At 42.8% G+C, this 18137-nt stretch overlaps 1 long non-coding RNA gene across 1 annotated transcript in view; it reads right to left on the bottom strand.

Moving 5' to 3' along the window:
* Window positions 1-2390: 2390 nt before the first annotated feature.
* LOC113919445 overlaps window positions 2391-18137 on the bottom strand; it is a 45804-nt gene continuing 30057 nt past the window's right edge. The window contains exons 6-11 of the long non-coding RNA XR_003519009.2: window positions 17590-17759; window positions 16592-16782; window positions 13941-14141; window positions 13607-13832; window positions 11572-11738; window positions 2391-5258 (exon numbers count right to left, since the gene is read on the bottom strand). This is a non-coding gene — a long non-coding RNA (uncharacterized LOC113919445). The remainder of the gene's footprint in view (window positions 5259-11571; window positions 11739-13606; window positions 13833-13940; window positions 14142-16591; window positions 16783-17589; window positions 17760-18137) is intronic.

Below are 18137 nucleotides of genomic sequence, written 5' to 3'. Positions count from 1 at the left end.
TGCTATCGGATCTCTGAATGCATTATTTCATTGCTGATGCCCATTGTGCCTGTTATCAAAGCATCATTTGATTACCTAATTGTCCCTATTTGTGCTTCAGCATTTTACAAGAAACCAGCCTTAGAGAAATGAGTCACAGACCAAATATACAAATGATCAAACAGCCAATGTCTAAATAAATAAACTAGTAGATTAAAAATTAAAGCTGACCACACTAGGAGACCAGTGATAAAATATCCATCATTAAAAATGTAGCCCTTACTGATCTGATTAACACAAACTCATTAAAGTATTAAGAGGAGTAGGAAGCAAACTTACAAGTAACAGATTGATGTCTCAAAAAGAAATTTGGGAAAAAAATCAATGTTTATTGTTTTATTTTCTAGAGCATTTTCAAAGGAAGAGAATAGATTTGGTAAACGGTAACATAAAAAATCCCCAAGAGGGACACCCGGGTGGCTCAGTTAAGCATCTGCCTTCGGCTCAGGTCATGATCCCGGGGTCCTGGGATCGAGCCGTGTGTTGGGCTCTCCATGTTCAGAAGGGGAGTCTGCTTCTCCCTCTCCCTCTGCCCCTGCTCATGTGCTCTCTCTCTCTCTCTCTCCCCCTCACTCTCTCTCTCAAAATAAATAAATAAAAATCTTTTAAAAAAAGAGGAAAATATGCATGAAGCAGATGCTAAACCTAGCGTTAATTCTAGCAAGAGTTAATATTCCCTGGATACGGGGCGCCTGGGTGGCTCAGTCGTTAGGCGTCTGCCTTCGGCTCAGGTCATGATCCCAGGGTCCTGGGATCGAGCCCCGCATCGGGCTCCCTGCTCGGCGGGCAGCCTGCTTCTCCCTCTCCCACTCCCCCTGCTTGTGTTCCCTCTCTCACGCTGTCTCTCTCTGTTAAATAAATAAATAAATAAAATCTTAAAAAAAAAACATTCCCTGGATACATGAAGGGAAATAGATGGCTGAAGATATTTCACCCATCTCAGTACTAGGTGCATTTCCCATTAATTTTTTCCAATGTTTTGTTACAGAAATCTTCAAACCTACAGAAAAGTTGAAAGAATTTTGCAGTAAACGTACATATGCGCATTGCCTCGATTCTAGAATTATTTTGCTCAGCTTGCTATTTCACATATCTATCCATCTGTCCTTCCCTCTATCCATTTATCAATCCAGGTATGTTTCAAAGTAAATTGCAGGCATCAGTAAATTCTCACCCGAAATATTTCGGCATACATGTCATTTGTTAGAATTCAATATTTGTTGCCAGTCGTTTCCTATTTTTTTTGAGGCAAAATAAACATACAATGAGATGCTCAGATCTTAAGGGAACCATTCTGTGGGTTTCGACAAATGTATACACGTGTGTCACTCAAATCCTGTCAAGATACAGAGCATTACAATCACCCAGAAATTCCCTGACATCATTTCCTTGCCCGTCCCTGCCCCAAATCTGCCCCAGAGGCAACCACTGTTCTGATGCTCTTTGATCGTAGATTAGTTCTGCCTGTTTTAGAACTTCATATAAATGGGAATCATATAACATGTGCTCTTGTGTGTCTAGATTCTCTTAGAATAAGGCTTTCAAGAGGCATCTGTGTTGTTTCATGTATAAGTAGTTTGTCCCTTTCTATTCCTAAGCAAGATTTCACTGTATAAACACACTACAGTTGGTTTATCCATTCTTCTATAAATGGTCATCTAGGCTGTTTCTGGTTTTTGGCAACATTTTCAATAAAACTGTACTTTAATTATCATTTATCAAAGTTTGTAATATATTTTTGTTCTATTAATCAATTGTGGACTAAGAGTAATTATAATTATAATATCAACTCAATACAAAAGAAATTTTTATCACTTTCAATTTTATGGTGACAGAAAGTTAAATTTATATACGGGGGCACCTGGATGACTCAGTTGGTTAAGCATCTGACTCTTAATTTCAGCTCGGGTCATGATCTCTCGGTCATGAGACTGAGCGCCGAAGCGGGTTCTGAGCTGAGTGTGAAACCTGCTTAAGATTCTCTCTCCCTCTCCCTCTGCCCCTGCCCTCCCCTCCCCACCCCAGTGCAGTTCAATCTCTCTCTCTCTCTCTCTCTCTCTCAAAAATAAATAAATAAATAAATTTATCTATTTTTATTGCAAAGCATCATGAAAGGGTGAGCAATAGAAAAACTCTCAAGCGTAAAAAATTACATTAAGGGGTACCTGGGTGGCTCAGTCGGTTAAGCATCTGACTCTTGGTTTCCACTCAGGTTGTGATCTGCCCAGGTCCTGGGATCGAGCCCCGCATCAGGCTCCACACTCAGTGCAGAGTCTGCTTCAGATTCTCTCTTCCTCTCCTCCTCCCTCCCCCTCTGCTTCTCTCCCCCCCCACTCCCCACTCATGCTCGTGCTCTCTCTAAAATAAATAAATAAGTAAAATCTTTTTTAAAAAATTACATTAAGACAAACTACTAAGGAAGAGGTAGAAAAGAAATAGAAGTTTGAAGGGAAACAAGAAATGAGAACTGTCCAACTGTAAAGATGATCTGTGTTTTTAAATGAACGATGTAATTATTAGATTGCTATGGCATTTAGATTCCATTGGGTTTATTCAAATGAGTGATGTGATGGTTTAAGACTATTTTAGTATTTTAATATTCAGTATTTTTAATAGTCTAGAAATGTCAAATTTATGATGAAAACAATTAGATGTCAACGTGAAATTATGTGAAGAGGCTCATAGTTTTCTCAAATTATTTTCCAAACCCTATTCAAAATACCAGGAAGAAGGAGAGAAGTTTTCCCCAATGCCTGCTGCTTCTCCCGAAGGGTCCTGGATTCTAACTCCTCGCTCTCTGGCTCTAATTGCCATCTTTGGTTCTCACTAGGCCTTGAGAACACTACCAGTTAGGCAAAATTCATGGGTAGGTTTGGGTCATATTTTATATCTCAGAAAACAGAAACTGAGGTGAGGACTTGGACCAAACACAACCCAGATGGTCAATCAATGTGGTGTCATCAAACACTCATCTTCTTGGTCTGTGGTCAAGCGGAAATGAATTTGCATTTCAAAGCCTTGCACTGGGAAGATGGTGGATCTTCTGTCATCTCCTTTTCCCTTTTCCACCCATGTGGCCTGGAATACACTGACAGAAATCACAGGTGTCTTTGCCCTGGCTATTTTGTTTTTCCTCTGAGAAAGCTTCTTTTTGCTAGAAAGTAACATGCCACAGATCCTATTACAGAAAATACTGGCTAGAGGACTTTACAGGTTCCTTGTGTATTCAGTTTAGTTGTGTCAGTATACACAATGTGAAAAGAGCTCATTAATTTGCGAAAAATGTAATAAAGTGATGGAAGCTGCATTAACAAAACCACTGACTGATGAATTTTTAATGTGAATGTCCTGGAGCCTTACTGAAACCTGAGGGTCATGGCTGGACTCAACCAGTCAGCAAAGTTGGAGATTAATACCGTGCCCTTGTATTATGTTTTGACAATCTTTTCTTCCAGAAAATGTTCACTTTTTAGTGTTAGAATTGCAGAATACTATGGACTGAATGTGCCTCTCCAAAATTCACATGTTGACGTTCAGATGCCCAATGTGATGGCATTAGGACGTAGGACCTAAGGGAGGTGAAGGCTCACTAGGATTAGTGCCCCTATAAAAGGGAACCCCCCCCACCCACCAGGACAACCCCACCCTTTCTGCCGTGCGGGGACACAGTGAGAAAACAGCCTTCTATTAACCTGGAAGAGGGTTCTCACCAGTCTCTGGGTCTGCTGAGGTCTTGACCTTGAACTTTCCAGTCTCTAGAATTATGAGAAATAATTGTTTAAGCCACCCAGTCAATTGTATTTTTGTTACAGCAGCCCACATGGACTAAGACACAGAGTTTAGCGCATGATTATTCCTAATTATTTAAACTGTGTTTGTCCCCACCTCAGTTAAAGTGTAACCTTTTTTTTTTTTTAAGATTTTATTTTTAAGCAATCGCTAAGATCAACAGTCGCGTGCTCTCCCAACTGAGCCAGGCAGGCACCCCAAGTTTAAACTTTTTGAAGGCAGAGATGGTCTAATTCTTTTCTGTCCCTCACAGTTGTGATCACTGGATTAGACACATAGCACATGCTTGATCTGGGGATGACAGTCAAAATCTTTAACAGCCAACTAATTGGAAACAACACGGGCCCTAATGTTAGGGAGATGCCCAGCTGTGCCCAGCATTTTCATTGCTGGGTTGTAGGGAAATGCAAGGGGTTTGAGGGAGGGGACCAAAGCAGTAAGGGGAGTGGCTATTTATCCCCCAATACAGAACCATTTATGTTTTAGCAAACAATATATAGTTATACCATCTGAATATCAACCCCAAAGAGCAAACATTTTATGAAAAAACAAATGTAAAAGCATTAACATTATCCCCCTTTAACAGTGACGTCGACTAAGATCCAAGATGCAAATGTATGCCCCAAAGTTACCCAAGTGGATAGCAGGAGCGGACATCAGCACCCGGCCTCCTGGACTCCAGATACCACGGGCAGATAATTCGACAGGTTGGATGATGCTGTTGCTCTTCCTGGATCCCTTGGAATTCCTGTTCACCATTTTTTTTCTTCCCCTCTTTGGGGGTGCTTTTGATTTCAACAAGCAACATGGGCTGGGCTTTTATGGAGAACTCCCTTGTAGCTCCTGGATCCCACTTGCCTGCAGGTGAAGTCCCTTGGGGGTGGTCTGTAACCTGTGACTGGTAGGGTGCTGGTACAGGAACTCTGGCCCCCTTGTCTAGGGTGAGCTCACCCGCGGGCATCGTTTACAACCCAGAGTCCCCCAGGGGCCAGGTGATATCACTGCCTGTGGAACTGAGCCAAGCGCTCTGCGTCCTCTCCCGGGTCTGCTCTCCTCACCCCTCCGTTAATGGTCTCAGGGGAGCATTTCCTTAACGACTCCCTCCCACACCAGCCTGATTTGAGGAAACCCAACTATACTTGTTTCCTAGGGCTGCTACAACATGCACGACTGCAACAAGCACTGGGGGGCTTCAAACAACAGAAGTGAATTCTTTCACAGTTCTGCAGGCCAGAAGTCTGCAGTCCAAGGAGCCAGGCAGGGTGATGCTCCCTCAGAAGGGTCTAGGAGAGAATCTGTCCCACGCCTTTCTCTTTGCTTCTGGGGCTGCCAGCAATCCTCGGGCAGTCTTTGGTTCATAAACACATCACTCCAGTTCTCCACCTCTGTCTTCACACGGCCTTCTCCTGTGTCTGTGTCATCTCTTGTTCCTATAAGGACACCACTCATGTTGGATTGGGACCCTAATTAGTATGGCCTCATTTTTACTTGACTGTATCCACAAAGGCCCTGTTTCCAAATTTGGTCACATTCATGGGTCGGGGAGGCTAGTGTTTGCTTAGGGCCCTGGAGGAAGAATTAGTTTCAGGCCTCTGTCTTGGGCTTGTAGATGGCTGCCTTCTCCCTGTGTCTTTTCATACCATCTTCCCTCTGTGCAGGTCTGTGTCTGGGTCCTGTTTCCTCTTTTTATAAGGATACTAGTCATATTGGAGTAGGGTCCACCCTAATTTGATTATCTCTGTAAAGACCCTTTCTCCATATACTGTCACATTCTGAGGTAATAGAAATTAGGACTTCAATATAAGAATTTTCAGGGAACACAAATCAACCTGTAATAGGAAGTTAGGACTTCAACATATCTTGCATGGGGGGTGGGGGGAGCACAATTCAATCCTTAACACCGACCTAAAGCATTTTCTTTGTTACTTTAAGATGTCACCAGAAACAAGACAAATGAGCAAAGGGGGAAGAAGAGACAAAGAGAAACAAACCAAGACATTGACTCTTAACTGTAGAGAACAACTGATGGTTACCACAGGGCAGGGGTGTGGGGGATGGGTGAAACAGGTGATGGGGATGAAGGAGCGCACCTGTGATGAGCACCAGGTGATGCATGGAATTGTTGAATCGCTACGTTGTAAGCCTGAAACAAATATTACATTGATATAAACTAATATTAAATTAAAATAAAAACAAAAGATTTCATGAAGGTCAAGAATATAAACACAGGGGCGCCTGGGTGGCTCAGTTGGTTAAGCCACGGCCTTCGGCTCAGGTCATGATCCTGGAGTCCCGGGATCGAGTCCCACATCGGGCTCCCTGCTGAGCAGGGAGTCTGCTTCTCCCTCTGACCCTCCCCCCTCTCATGCTCTCTCTCATTCTCTCTCTCAAATAAATAAATAAATAAAATCTTAAAAAAAAAAAAAAAGAATATAAACACAGGGGCACCTGGGTGGCTCAGGTCCGGTCATGATCCCAGGGTCCTGGGATCCCTGCTCATCTGGGAGTCCCCCTCTTCCTCTGCCCCTCCCCCTCTGCTCGTGCTCCGTCTCTAATAAATAAATAAAATCTTAAAAAAAAAGAATATAAACCAAAATCATGTGTACTATATGTATAACCCAGCTGTCATATTTCCCAATTGTTCTTCAAGTGTCTTAAAATACGGTATTTTTATTTTTCTGAATCATTGACCATAAAATCAGAAACAGTATCATGGCTTTATTTATGGGACTTATGAATTTACAACACTTGTGTTTTTATTTCCTATGGTCAAGTTAGGTGCTTTTTCCTGTTAAGTATTTGTTTTGAATTGGAAATTATGTACCCTTAAGTGTTGTTTTGTGTGAAACAAATGAGTCATTAATAACACAATAAATAAACTGTACAGTGGTTAAGAATGTGGGCTCTGGTGTCAGACTGCGTAGGTTTCCATCAGCTCTGTAACTTCCTAGCTCTGTGACCTTAGGGAAGTTAATTCATCTCTCTGAGCTTTCATTCCTTATCTATAACAGGGAGATGAAAACAGCACTGTAATTTTGAAGCATTTCACACAGTATTGCTCACAGTAAACACTATTAATTTAGCTATCATTTTGTCTGAAGTATTAGTTTATATGTAGTAATTCTGAAAACAGAAAGACATAATAGAAGTGAAATTTCTTATTATTTCTTTAAGTAAAATCTCACACTTTTCCAGAAAACATTGCTAATGCTTTCCTTTAAAATAAGATAAAACTTGTTCTTTTCTCTTTATCTTTCAGAATTTAACTTTATATTACCAAAATAAAGTGATCATTTAAACTTTTATGGGAAAAAATTTTAAATGATATATTACGGTCTTTTGAAAAATAGGTAATCCTCTAATGTAGTATAAATTCGAATGTCATAAAGGAAATATAGTAAAAAGCAAGTCTCCTCTTCCTCACCCCTAATTCTCTGATCATATTTCCAGAGGCAGCCACTGTTACCACTGTCTTGTATATCCTTCCAGAAACAGTCTACACATATGCAAGAAATATATGGATATTTCCACACCCATATTTTAAGACATGATAGCATATTTTGTATGCTCTTCTGCATCTTGCTTTTTACAATTTAATAATACTTCTAGGAAATTTTCTCTTATCAATACCAAGTCACTTTGTTTTATTCTTTTTCACAGGTGCATAGTATTCCACTCCATGGATATACCACAACTTATTTAACTAGTTCCCTACCAGTGGGCATTTGGCTGGGTTTTCTTGTTCCTTCAATATGTATTTGCATTTATGTTGTGCAAATATATCTGTAAAATAAAATTCTAGATGTAGCCTTGCCAGGTCAAAAAAAAGTAAATGCATGTGACAATCTCCTATCACTTTTTAAATTGTCCTCCAAAGAGAATGGACCAATTTACCCTCCCACCACCATCAGTTCCTCCAACAGCCTCAGGGCATTGTTAAATTTTGTGAATTTTTCCAATCTTGTAAGCGTCAACAGGATCTCATTAAACTTTGAATTTCACTTTTCTTGTTAGGGTGTGACTGAGCATCTTATCATTTATTTATGAATTATTTATATTTCCTTCATTACAAAGTGCTCAAATAATTTGCCCATTTTTCTATTTAAATATTTACTTTTAAATAATGAACTGTATTTTAAAATAATAATAATAAACTGTATTAACTCTTTATATATTAAGGAATCTAAACTGGGTTTTGTGGTGGGGGAGAGGGATTTTTCCTGTTTAGTCAGTTGTCGTTGATTTTATTATGGTATTTTTTTGTCTTGCAGAAATTAAAAAATATTTTTTGGTTGAATCTATGAATAAGGTAGAAGACTATTGCAGTTGTCCATGGAGGAGGGCCAGCTGGCTTGGGCTGGAGCGATGTTGGTGGATGTGGTGATGAGTGGTAGGTTTGAGAATGGGATTGTGAGGCTAGACCTTGGCTGATAGAGCAAACATGGCGGGGAGGGTGGAGTGGGGTGGGTATGGTGAGGGAAAGAGATGTTGACTCTGAGGCTTTGGCCTGAATAACTGGATGGACAGTGATGCCACATACTGAGATGGACAAAATTTTAGGGGGAGCAAGTCTCTAACCTGTTTTGGAAACATGATTCCACATGCCTGGTTTCGTAACGTGATACACATTCAGGTCTTGTTCGTTCATCGCCTTTTGAGGTTCTTCCCATCGAAGTGAAATGCTGAGTCAAACTATACACTTGGCACGTCTGAAACAGTCGTTACTACTCTGCGTATTTTCACAGGTAGTGACTTAGAGACCAAGAGTGCTAACATAACACCTGCAATGTCATCGCCTCACCCAGCGTCTGCTTGTCCTCTCTGCTGGGGACCTCAGCACACACTATGCAATCGCTGGGGAAACACCTCCGTGTCTAGGATTGATTTAAATGAGATTGACTAGTTTTCCCTGAATCCACAGGTATTTAACCAACAAGTCAAGTCAGTTTAGCAACTTGGCTGGTAACCCAAGAACAAAAAAAAAAAATCAGACTGGTTTGTACATGTCCAGAGGGCCATGGTCTGTGAGCTCAGTTGGTGGGGGCAGGGGAGAGGGCTGGTTTTTTTCAGAGACTTTGAAAACATAAAATTCCACACGGATGATTAACACCTCTATGCCACAGGATGGGTGTTGGCATACAATGGAAAGAAAATGTTACTGAGAGGAAGAAAACAATGTTATATAGAATGATCTCCTCTCGGAATTTAAGCCAGTCTCAAGGGAATCTCCGAGAGTCTTTTAATCTGTCTTTTTCATGTATCCCTTTGACAGTAAAATTAGTGCACAGCATTACTGGACATGAGGAACAGCAGCTGCCAACTAAGAGCTGGGTTCAACGATGAAGGTAAATTACCAACTCTGCCCGGTCGCTGGTTGTTCTCATGAAGCCTATTTTACTTCCTGATAATGCTGATCAAATACGCTGGTATTTGAAGTGAGACCAAGTATAAGAGTAGCCATGTGACTACACGGTGATGAACAGGAGCAGCAAGCCCTATTTCAGGCAGACCAAGCAAGGATCCCCTGAAGGTTGCAATTCAGGGGAGCTGGGGAATGGGGACCACAGATGGCTGAGAACTCAGCTCATTATCTGATTGCATCTGCATGAAAGCCCTTACGTGAGAACTTTCAGCTGAGCTCAGTCAAACCACAGGACAGTGGATAGCTGGCTAGGCAGCAATAAAGACGGACACATCTGCCATGAGGGTGATGTAGGGGGTCAGAGAACGTGACAAACTCATGGAGAGCCTAAGACTCTCCAGAAGACAGGAGTACATATGCAGTCGAGATGGGGAGAAAGGACATTTACATAAAAGAGTAACAGAGAGTTCAGGGTAGCACATGACTCCTAAATATAGGTGTTCAGGGCCCAAAGAAATAAGTGAAAGTTGGGAGTCTTCATGGAGGAGGCGGGGACTAGAAGTGGGAATGAAAAGACAGGGGAGTACACCCAGGCAGAGAGAAGCAGCCTGAGGAGGAGAGCGTGGATGTAGGTAAGGTTTTAGAAAAGCGCCTAATGCTCAAAGATTAAATAGATGGACTTGGCTGGAACACAGAATTTATGTGCGTGGGCAACAGCTGATGACGTTGGAGGTGGACCTTGATTAATAGGCTAACTGCCTATCAAGAGAAAGATTAGGGCAAGAGTTTTAGATTGAAGAGCTTCAAGGTTTAGGGTGAGAGATTTATTATTATTATTATTATTATTATTATTTATGTATGTATGTATTTATTTATTTACGAGATTGGGGGGGAGGGCAGAAGGAGAGAGAGAATTTCAAGCAGACTCCCTGCTGAGCCCAGAGTCAACACAGGGCTCGATCTCACAACCCTGAGATCATGACCTGAGCCAAAAATCAAGAGTCAGATGCTTAACCAACTAAGCCTCCCAGGTGCCCCAGGGCAAGAGTTTTACATTGAAGAGCTTCTGTGTTTAGGTGAGAGGGGAAACCAAGGAAGTGAAGGTCCCCAAGGAAAACAGCCCCCCAAAACTTTTGTTTGTGAGGAGACTATAATCCTTTAAATTGATCAATTATTTAAAAACAAACACACAAAAAGAATCCCATTTCCTCACAAGCAACTCCACATTGAGTAGGAAAAGGAAGGAGAGCCATTCAAAGGAAGAAAAACCACTTAAGACTATCCTTGTTAAAGAGAATGGCAATAATCTTGAGTGCTTTAATCCTAACCAAGGAGAAAATTGGGGGTCAAAAGGAATCTACCTGGAGCCGAGATCACCAATACCAGGTAGTGAGGGTAGGGCCATCCTACTTATTTTACTTACTGTTGAAACCAGTGTTGGGAAGGACGCACAAATACACCAAGTTTAGGGTTTTACAAAGGTGTCACAGGGTCGGTGCCCTAGAAGAAGATATGAGATGGAGTTCGGGGGATAAGATATTTATGACCCCTGTTCCGGGGAGAAAAAATCGGGTCAGGCAGAAAGGAAGGAAGAAGTTGAAAGGCAGTGTAGACCCATCAAGACCTTGGCGTTGGCCAAACAGACAGGTGGCTCTGGAGTGAATGCTGCCCGTTAGAGTTGTCTTGCATTGAGCTGAAATGACTGGGCCTTCGTTACTCGTCACTGGCTGTGAGCTGCCCAGGAAGGGCATGACCCCAAGTGAGGTGAGGGCACCCTCTGCATTGGAGACAGACTCTAATAGAACAGAGTCAGCTGCCTGCTGACTCTACTTCCCACATCTGGGCATCAAGTCCTTCCTTGAAGTGGTGGAAGGAGGACCCGACTCTCCACATCTAGCACAAAGGGGTAACCAAGCTCAAAGTCACATTAATGAGAATATACTTCTCTTTACGAACCTAATAAAGTTAGCAATGTTGCGGGATCGTTGACTGCAACAGTCAAGAATTCTTGAGACATTTCACTCAATTTAAGTAAGTTTAAGTAGCACGGGGACAGGACCCAGGGGCGGGAAGAGCCACACTTCCGCTGTATGAAGCTGGTGGTCTTCTGCTTAGCACTCAAGGGCGAGGGAACAGGCATGGAGCATTAGATCATAAATGTTTCTTCAAGTTTCTACTCATAAAACCACTTCCGCAAGATTTCTCTGGAACGTATTGTTCAGTTTGACATTAACTATCGATGAGACGTGCAGGACGTCATGAGATCCTTTAAGAATGTAGCCACCAGCACTTATTTCATCCTTATCAAAAACTATGCAGGTTATAGGTCAGCCTTTTGGGCTAAAGGTGAACATTTTTCTGCCTCTAAGACCAATGCTTACTTTGATGAGTGTGTCTGCTTATTCACTTCAGAAAAGGAACTCAATTACATTGATCATTAGTCGAAGATGGAGTTCCCAATACATGAGTCTGCAGCCCACCATCTTCATCGCTCCGCAGCCAGAATCTTCCGCCAGATGGCAAGTGGTGGGTCACTAGGCAGGCAGTCCTGAAAGAAGAGTGTGGTATAGTAAAAAAAGGATTTGGTCTTTGTCCCTGTTTTCTGGCACAGAGCATCAAAAACCTTTGGAATTTCCTGAGAGAGCTAGGCGTGCCTTTGCTATGCTAATGATGTGACTGGGGTGGGTGTAGGAGCTAGACAGCTTCTGGATGGGGGCAGCTGCTGGAAAACCCCAATTATAGGATCAGATGGGTTAGAACTTTCAGCCCTACCCTTAACGGCTGGGAAGGGAGAGGGGCTGGAGATTGAGTTTAATCACCAATAGCCAATGATGTAATCAATCATGCCTGTATAATGAAACCTTGATTTAGAAAAAACCCTGAACACGAAGGTTTAGAAGAGCTTCCTGGATGGTGAGCAATTTATGTACCTGTTGGGTGGCATACCCCAACCCTATAGGAACAGAAGCTCCTGCACTCTGGACCCCTCCAGACTTCACCCTATATACCACCCCATTCATCTGGCTGTTTATTTGAATCCTTTATACCAAAATGATAATTACAAGTCTAGTACTCCTGGGTTCTGTGAGTTGTTCCAGTGAATTATCAAACATGAGGGGGGCATTGTGAGAACCCCTGAATTTGCAGCTGACTTGGACAGAGGTTCAAGTGGCCCCCAGGACCTCAAGCTGGTGTCTGAAGCGGGAGCAGTCTTGTAGGACTGAGCCCTTCTTAATGTGTGGGGTCTGTGCTAACGCTGGGTAGTTAGCGTCGGAAATGAACTGAACTGTAGGACACTCAGTTGGTGTTGGGAAACCCAAAGGGTCAGAGGAAGAGAGAGGTGAGGTAGATCACGAGGCAGGGAGACCTGCGTGGGGCACCATCGTTCTGAAGTCCAATGCTTGTAAGGCAATGAAGGGGAAGGAGTCATTTTGATGAAGTCCTACATTTACTACTTGGGTAAGAGGTCTGCCCACACATCCAGTGTCCTCTGGCACCTGGCGCTAAGTCAGGAGGTCATCAGGAAAGGAATAGAAACTGCTTCCTGGCTGTCTTGAGGGTAAGAGGGAATGAATTTAGGCAGAGACGAGGTCGAAGAGGAATTAAGTCTCCACAGTCTGTGGATTTGCTTTCCTATGTGGACCCCCCTTTGGATGGGCACACCTTTGCTGCTCTCAGAGTTCATGGGTTGGGTGGGGCTGACCTCACCACCAGGCTCCTGACCGAAGCCAGTGATTGGTTCAGAGCGGGGCCACTACCTAGGCCCGGGGAATCAGAAGGAGGAAGCAACAAGCCAGGAGTTTTGCTAGCACTACTGGGGGAAACATGCTCTTCTTCACTCTGGGCTTGCTAAGTTAGTAAGACACAAGCCTAAAATTGTGGGTGTCTTGACTCCAGTTGAGGTAAGCTTAACCTACGGAAGAGCAAAACCAACACAGAGGAAAGTGGAGTGGAGAAGGGTGTTGGTACGTGTGTGAGAGACAAAGAGGGAGAGACAGAGACACAAAGAAGTACAGAGAGACACACACAGAGACACGGCTGACATTATCTCTGCAAGGGTTTATGTGAGGGTAGGTTGTCTTGGGAAGTGATCCCCAGGCAAGAGCAAGCAGCTAAGAAGAGTGAAATCACGGAGAAGACAGAACAAATTGGAAGATGTCTTATTGGTCACATTAGTGACCAACTGAGGCTGGATCCCGCTGAGACCTTCTAAGGAGCCAGATTGAGCACCTCAGAGTCATTTATAAGGGGGAAGCGTTTATCCAAGGCTCCTGTTTCCCATTGGATCAAGGGATGCCCCATGAGCTACTAACTTCTCTTCCCCACCTTTCTAAGGATTCTCCAGAGAAATAGAAACAACAGGAGCTAGCTAGCTAGCTGGACGATAGACAGATTTATTTTAAGGAGCTGGCTCACGTGATTGTGGAGACTTAGCAAATCTGAAAGCTGGTGCCATAGGCTGGCAGGCTGGAGACTCGGGAAGAGTCGTGGTATAAATCTACAGGACCACCAGCGGGCAGAATTCCTTCTTGCAGGGAGGAGAGTCCGTCTTTTTCCCTTAAAACCTTCAGCTGATTGGATGCTTTACTCGAAGTCCACTGATTTAAATGTTCATCGCATCAAACAACACCTTCCCAGAAACCTTTGGAATAATGTTTGATCAAGTATCAGGGACTACCGTGTCACCAAACTGACATAGAAAATGACCCCTGGCGCCCCCCCCCCCACCATACTTCCAGGTTGCACATACCTGAGTGCCAAGGAGACATTTTCAGGGCAGAAAAGGAGAAGCGCCGGAAGGAGCTGCAGCAGGGGGCTGCCAGTTCTCACCTGCGGGCAGCCAGGTGGTTTCTGTTGCAATGGCTGCAGGGGTCAAAGGACAGCTGAGATGTCAGGCCAGGCTCATGAGGTTATCATGAGATAACCACATAGTATACTTTCTTTTTCAACACTGAAGGAAAAAAATAAAAAAGGTGTTTGTACTAAAATAAATAGCTCCCTTTGTCTAAATTTACATTTAGAAACTAAAAGGAAGCCCATATGCCAACAATTGTTACATAAAATAAGGGAAATAACTGTGCATTTTCTAATGACATTTTTGAGGCCAACTAAAAACCAATCATTCATTTTTAGTAAAACTGGACTACCTCTAAAAAAAAAAAAACACTGAAATTTTTAACCAGTTAGCTTTAGTCATTTGATTTGATGTGGGGAAAAAAAACAATGTGTTGTTCCCCTCAGCAAATATTCTCCTAAATTGATAGGGATGGGAAAAACCAAAACCAAAACCTCTTACTTTCACAATCAAAAAGCATAATCTTCTTTCCTAGAGATTGGGGAAATCCCAGAATTCTTGGGATATCTCTCCTATGACCGGGGAGTAAAACTTTTCTGGAAACTCTAAGTGGTGCTAGCCTATGTTGATGAAGCTCTGGTATACATACAGGTCAAATAATCCCTCATCTGCAATCTTTCTTTGAGGGATGGAGGGAATTAAAAAAAAATTTATTTATTTATTTGAGAGGGAGAGAGAGAGCGTGGGCCGGAGAAGGGCAGAGGGAGAGGGAGAAGCAGGCTCCACGCTGAGCATGGAGCCTGGTGTGGGGTTTGATCCCGTGACCCATGAGATCAGAACCTGAGCTGAAACCAAGAGTTCAATGCTCAACCGCCTGAGCCACCCAGGAGCCCCAGCATGGAGGGGATTTATTTAGTCTTTTCAATAAATTCAACCAATTTGTTTAATAAAAGATGTTTAAGATTTATATAACACATGAGTTTTTTTTAGTTTTTTGGGAGGGTTTTTTGTTTTTGTTTTTAAGGAAGGAGATGATTTAAAAATATTTAGTGTTTGATTCTATTTACATGAGGTACCTAAAATAGTCAAATTCACGGAGACAGAAAACTGAATGGTGGTTGCCAGGTTGCTCCCCAGTGGGAGGGAGAAATGCAGAGTTATTGTTTAATGGGTACAGAGTTGGGGCTGATGAAAATGTCGTAGGGATGGATGATGGTGATGATTGCGGAACCATCTGCCAATGTACTTACTGCCACTGAACTGTATACCTAAACATGGTTAAAATGGGAAGTTTTATGTTAAATATATTATACCACAATCAAAGAAAGAGAAACCTAGCTATAATGAGTGAGCAAGGGGAGCAAGGAGTGAGCAACCTCCTTGGCAATGACCAGACAGTGAACTTGGTGATTAGGCTGACTATAAAAATCAACAGTTTCAAGGAGTACTGCTGTGGATTGCATGTTAAATATAAATCCATTTTCTGGCTTGCTGACAGAATAACTAAGAATGTGATTAAGAGAATGCTTTCCAGAGCAAGAGGTCAAACATTTGGCCTGTGCCCTATGTTAGCAATGGGAATCACAGGAGAGGAAAAGAATTCTTCTCACAGAGCAGGAATTCACTACAATTTCTCCTTAAAAGCCACTTTAAAAAATAGTGGATAATCATGATCTAATGAGAAAAAATACTGGGTTTTTTTGTTGTTATGGGCACAATCTACCAACAACCCATTTCTTTATTTTATTGTCACCACTCTCCTATGTGTTATCATTTGATTAATATACACTGGTTCTTTTAACTACCAATTTACTGTTTTTTTTTTTTTTAAGTAAACTCTACACCCAACATGGGGCTCGTACTCTGACCCCAAGATCGAGTCGCATGCTCTACCCACTGAGCCAGCCAGGCGCCCCACTACCAACGTACTTTAAGTTAAAGCCTTTTTAATCAGGGAAGCCTGGGTGGCTCAGTCGGCTAAGCATCGGGCCCTTGATTTCAGCTCGAGTCATGATCTCAGAGTCGTGGGATCAGCCCCGCATCGGGCCTGCACTCAGTGCGGAGTCGGCTTGGGACTCTCTCTTTCTCCCTCCCCCTGCTCGTCCATGCTCTCCCTCTCTCGCTCTCAAAATAAATAAATAAAATCTTTTTCTAAAAAGCCTTTTTTAACCAAAACAATATGAAATTCCTAAACATGAGTCTGCCTAAATGGGAAAGTTTATATTGTATTTGCTCCAATAATTAATTTTAATTTTGGAACTTCTACATTACACGTTAGTGAGTTATTAAGTTATACATAAAGTAGCCAAATATAAAATAGCTATCAAATAGTCAAGCAAACTGAAAATACATATAAATATTATTTATATTGCAATATCTACATGACGATTACATGATATAATACATGAAAAGTTCTTAAGACAGAGTCTAACACATAGTTAAGTGTTGTAAGTGAAAGTTGTTTTTTGTTGACAAATATTGATATCATTAATGTGCTTCATTGTAAGTCCAGTGAAATATGTAATAAATGTTTCCTGTATTTTTCCTAGGTGAAAGTCATCTTACTAGGCTGTATGGGGGAACAGAAGGTTGAAGGAGATACATACACCGTTGAGAGAAACATCATTTCTTCACGTTGGTGTCCCTCGTCTAGGCATAGGAAACAATGAACATAAGTAACGAAGTACTTGACAGAAGAGCGGGTCCCCAAGTGTTGTGGAGATTCAGATGGATGAGGGGAAATTTCACAGAGGAAAAGGCCTTTTTCCTGGACCTTGAGGGATGGATGGGATTTCCACTGGTGAATATGAAAGAGAGTGGTGAGGTTCATTCTCCAAGGAGGGAGGGCGGGAGGGCACAGAGGCAGAGGGGGAGGAGCGAGCGCAGGAACAGAGCATCAGGTGTATTTGGAACACAAAACATGGCAGGAGAGTTCTTGGAGGTCAGCCTGGCAAAGTTGATTGGGGCCAGGGCATAAAGATCTCAGATTCTGAGGGAAAGGGACCCCTTGAAGGTGCATGTCCACGAAAGAACATGGCTTGAAGAAGTTTTGGGATGAATGATCTACAAGCATTCTGCTTCTGCTGTGTTGAAATAAAGGAAAATGGTTAGCTCTCATTTCACAGGTGTGGGCACTAGCTTGCCTTAGGACAGAGCCAACCCTTGGTTTTCAGCCTTGAAGTCCAGTGTGTTTTGCAGGCTGATAGTACTTTAAGGGATCTTGCCCTTACTGCTGTATCTGTATGGATCTGCAGGCGAGATGTCCCCAGTGGCTTCTGGGTGGGATTCCTGGTGGACTTGTAGAAACAGTTAGTAGCTTAGTAGGATCCATGTCCCTCTGCTGCCCTCCAAGAGCCCAGGCTGCTGTTCTCCCAGCCGCCCCCCACCCCCACCGCCCCAGTCATGCCGCAGACCTCAGTATTCTGGATGGACTGAGAAAGAAGTGGGTCTCTCCCCACAGCTGGGGAAGCCAAGCGTTCACTCACATACTTTCACTTTCCCCCATGGGAGAAGTTGCCAGCCAGCTGACAAGGTCTCTCTTGACACCGAGCTGCTCCACTTTGGAAGAGGGGCAATGTGGGTAAAATAAAACTGTTCCTCTTACCATCTTCATGTGTCCACTCCTGATTTTTTTTCTTCAGTGATGTGCTGGAGCCTCTCTGCTAAACTCCTGGACCTCCCCCAAAGCACTCTCATCCGTGGGCAACTGTCAAAATTGGTGTTCCTTCTGGGGAAGATGGTAGAAGACTTTTCCACCACGTAGCTGACATCACTCTGCAAAGAATACAGATTAATTCTGGGAAGATTAATCTATCTTTATTCACTTGCACCTTGCAGAGAATTATTTATACTTTCTGACTATGTAAAATCTAAGCAATTGAAGACATTTTTTAAAAGATTTTATTAATGTTTTTTTTTTTTTTGAGAGAGAGAAAGAGAACAAGCAGTGGGAGCAGCAGGCAGAGGGAGAGGGGAGAAGCTGACTCTGTGCTGAGCGCAGAGCCCGACGTGGGGCTCCATCTCACGACCCTGAGATCATGACCTGAGCTGAAGTCAAGAGTCAGACACTTAACTGACTGAGTCACCCAGGCGCCCCTAACAAGTTTGTTTTCAAAACTGGTTTCATTCTTTCCATTCATCAAACGCTCGCAG

The sequence above is a fragment of the Zalophus californianus genome, chromosome 3 (genome assembly GCF_009762305.2).
Source record: "Zalophus californianus isolate mZalCal1 chromosome 3, mZalCal1.pri.v2, whole genome shotgun sequence".
Lineage (NCBI taxonomy): Eukaryota > Metazoa > Chordata > Mammalia > Carnivora > Otariidae > Zalophus > Zalophus californianus.
Note: the sequence above shows the minus strand (reverse complement) of the source record. Positions and strands in the feature narration are given on the sequence as shown.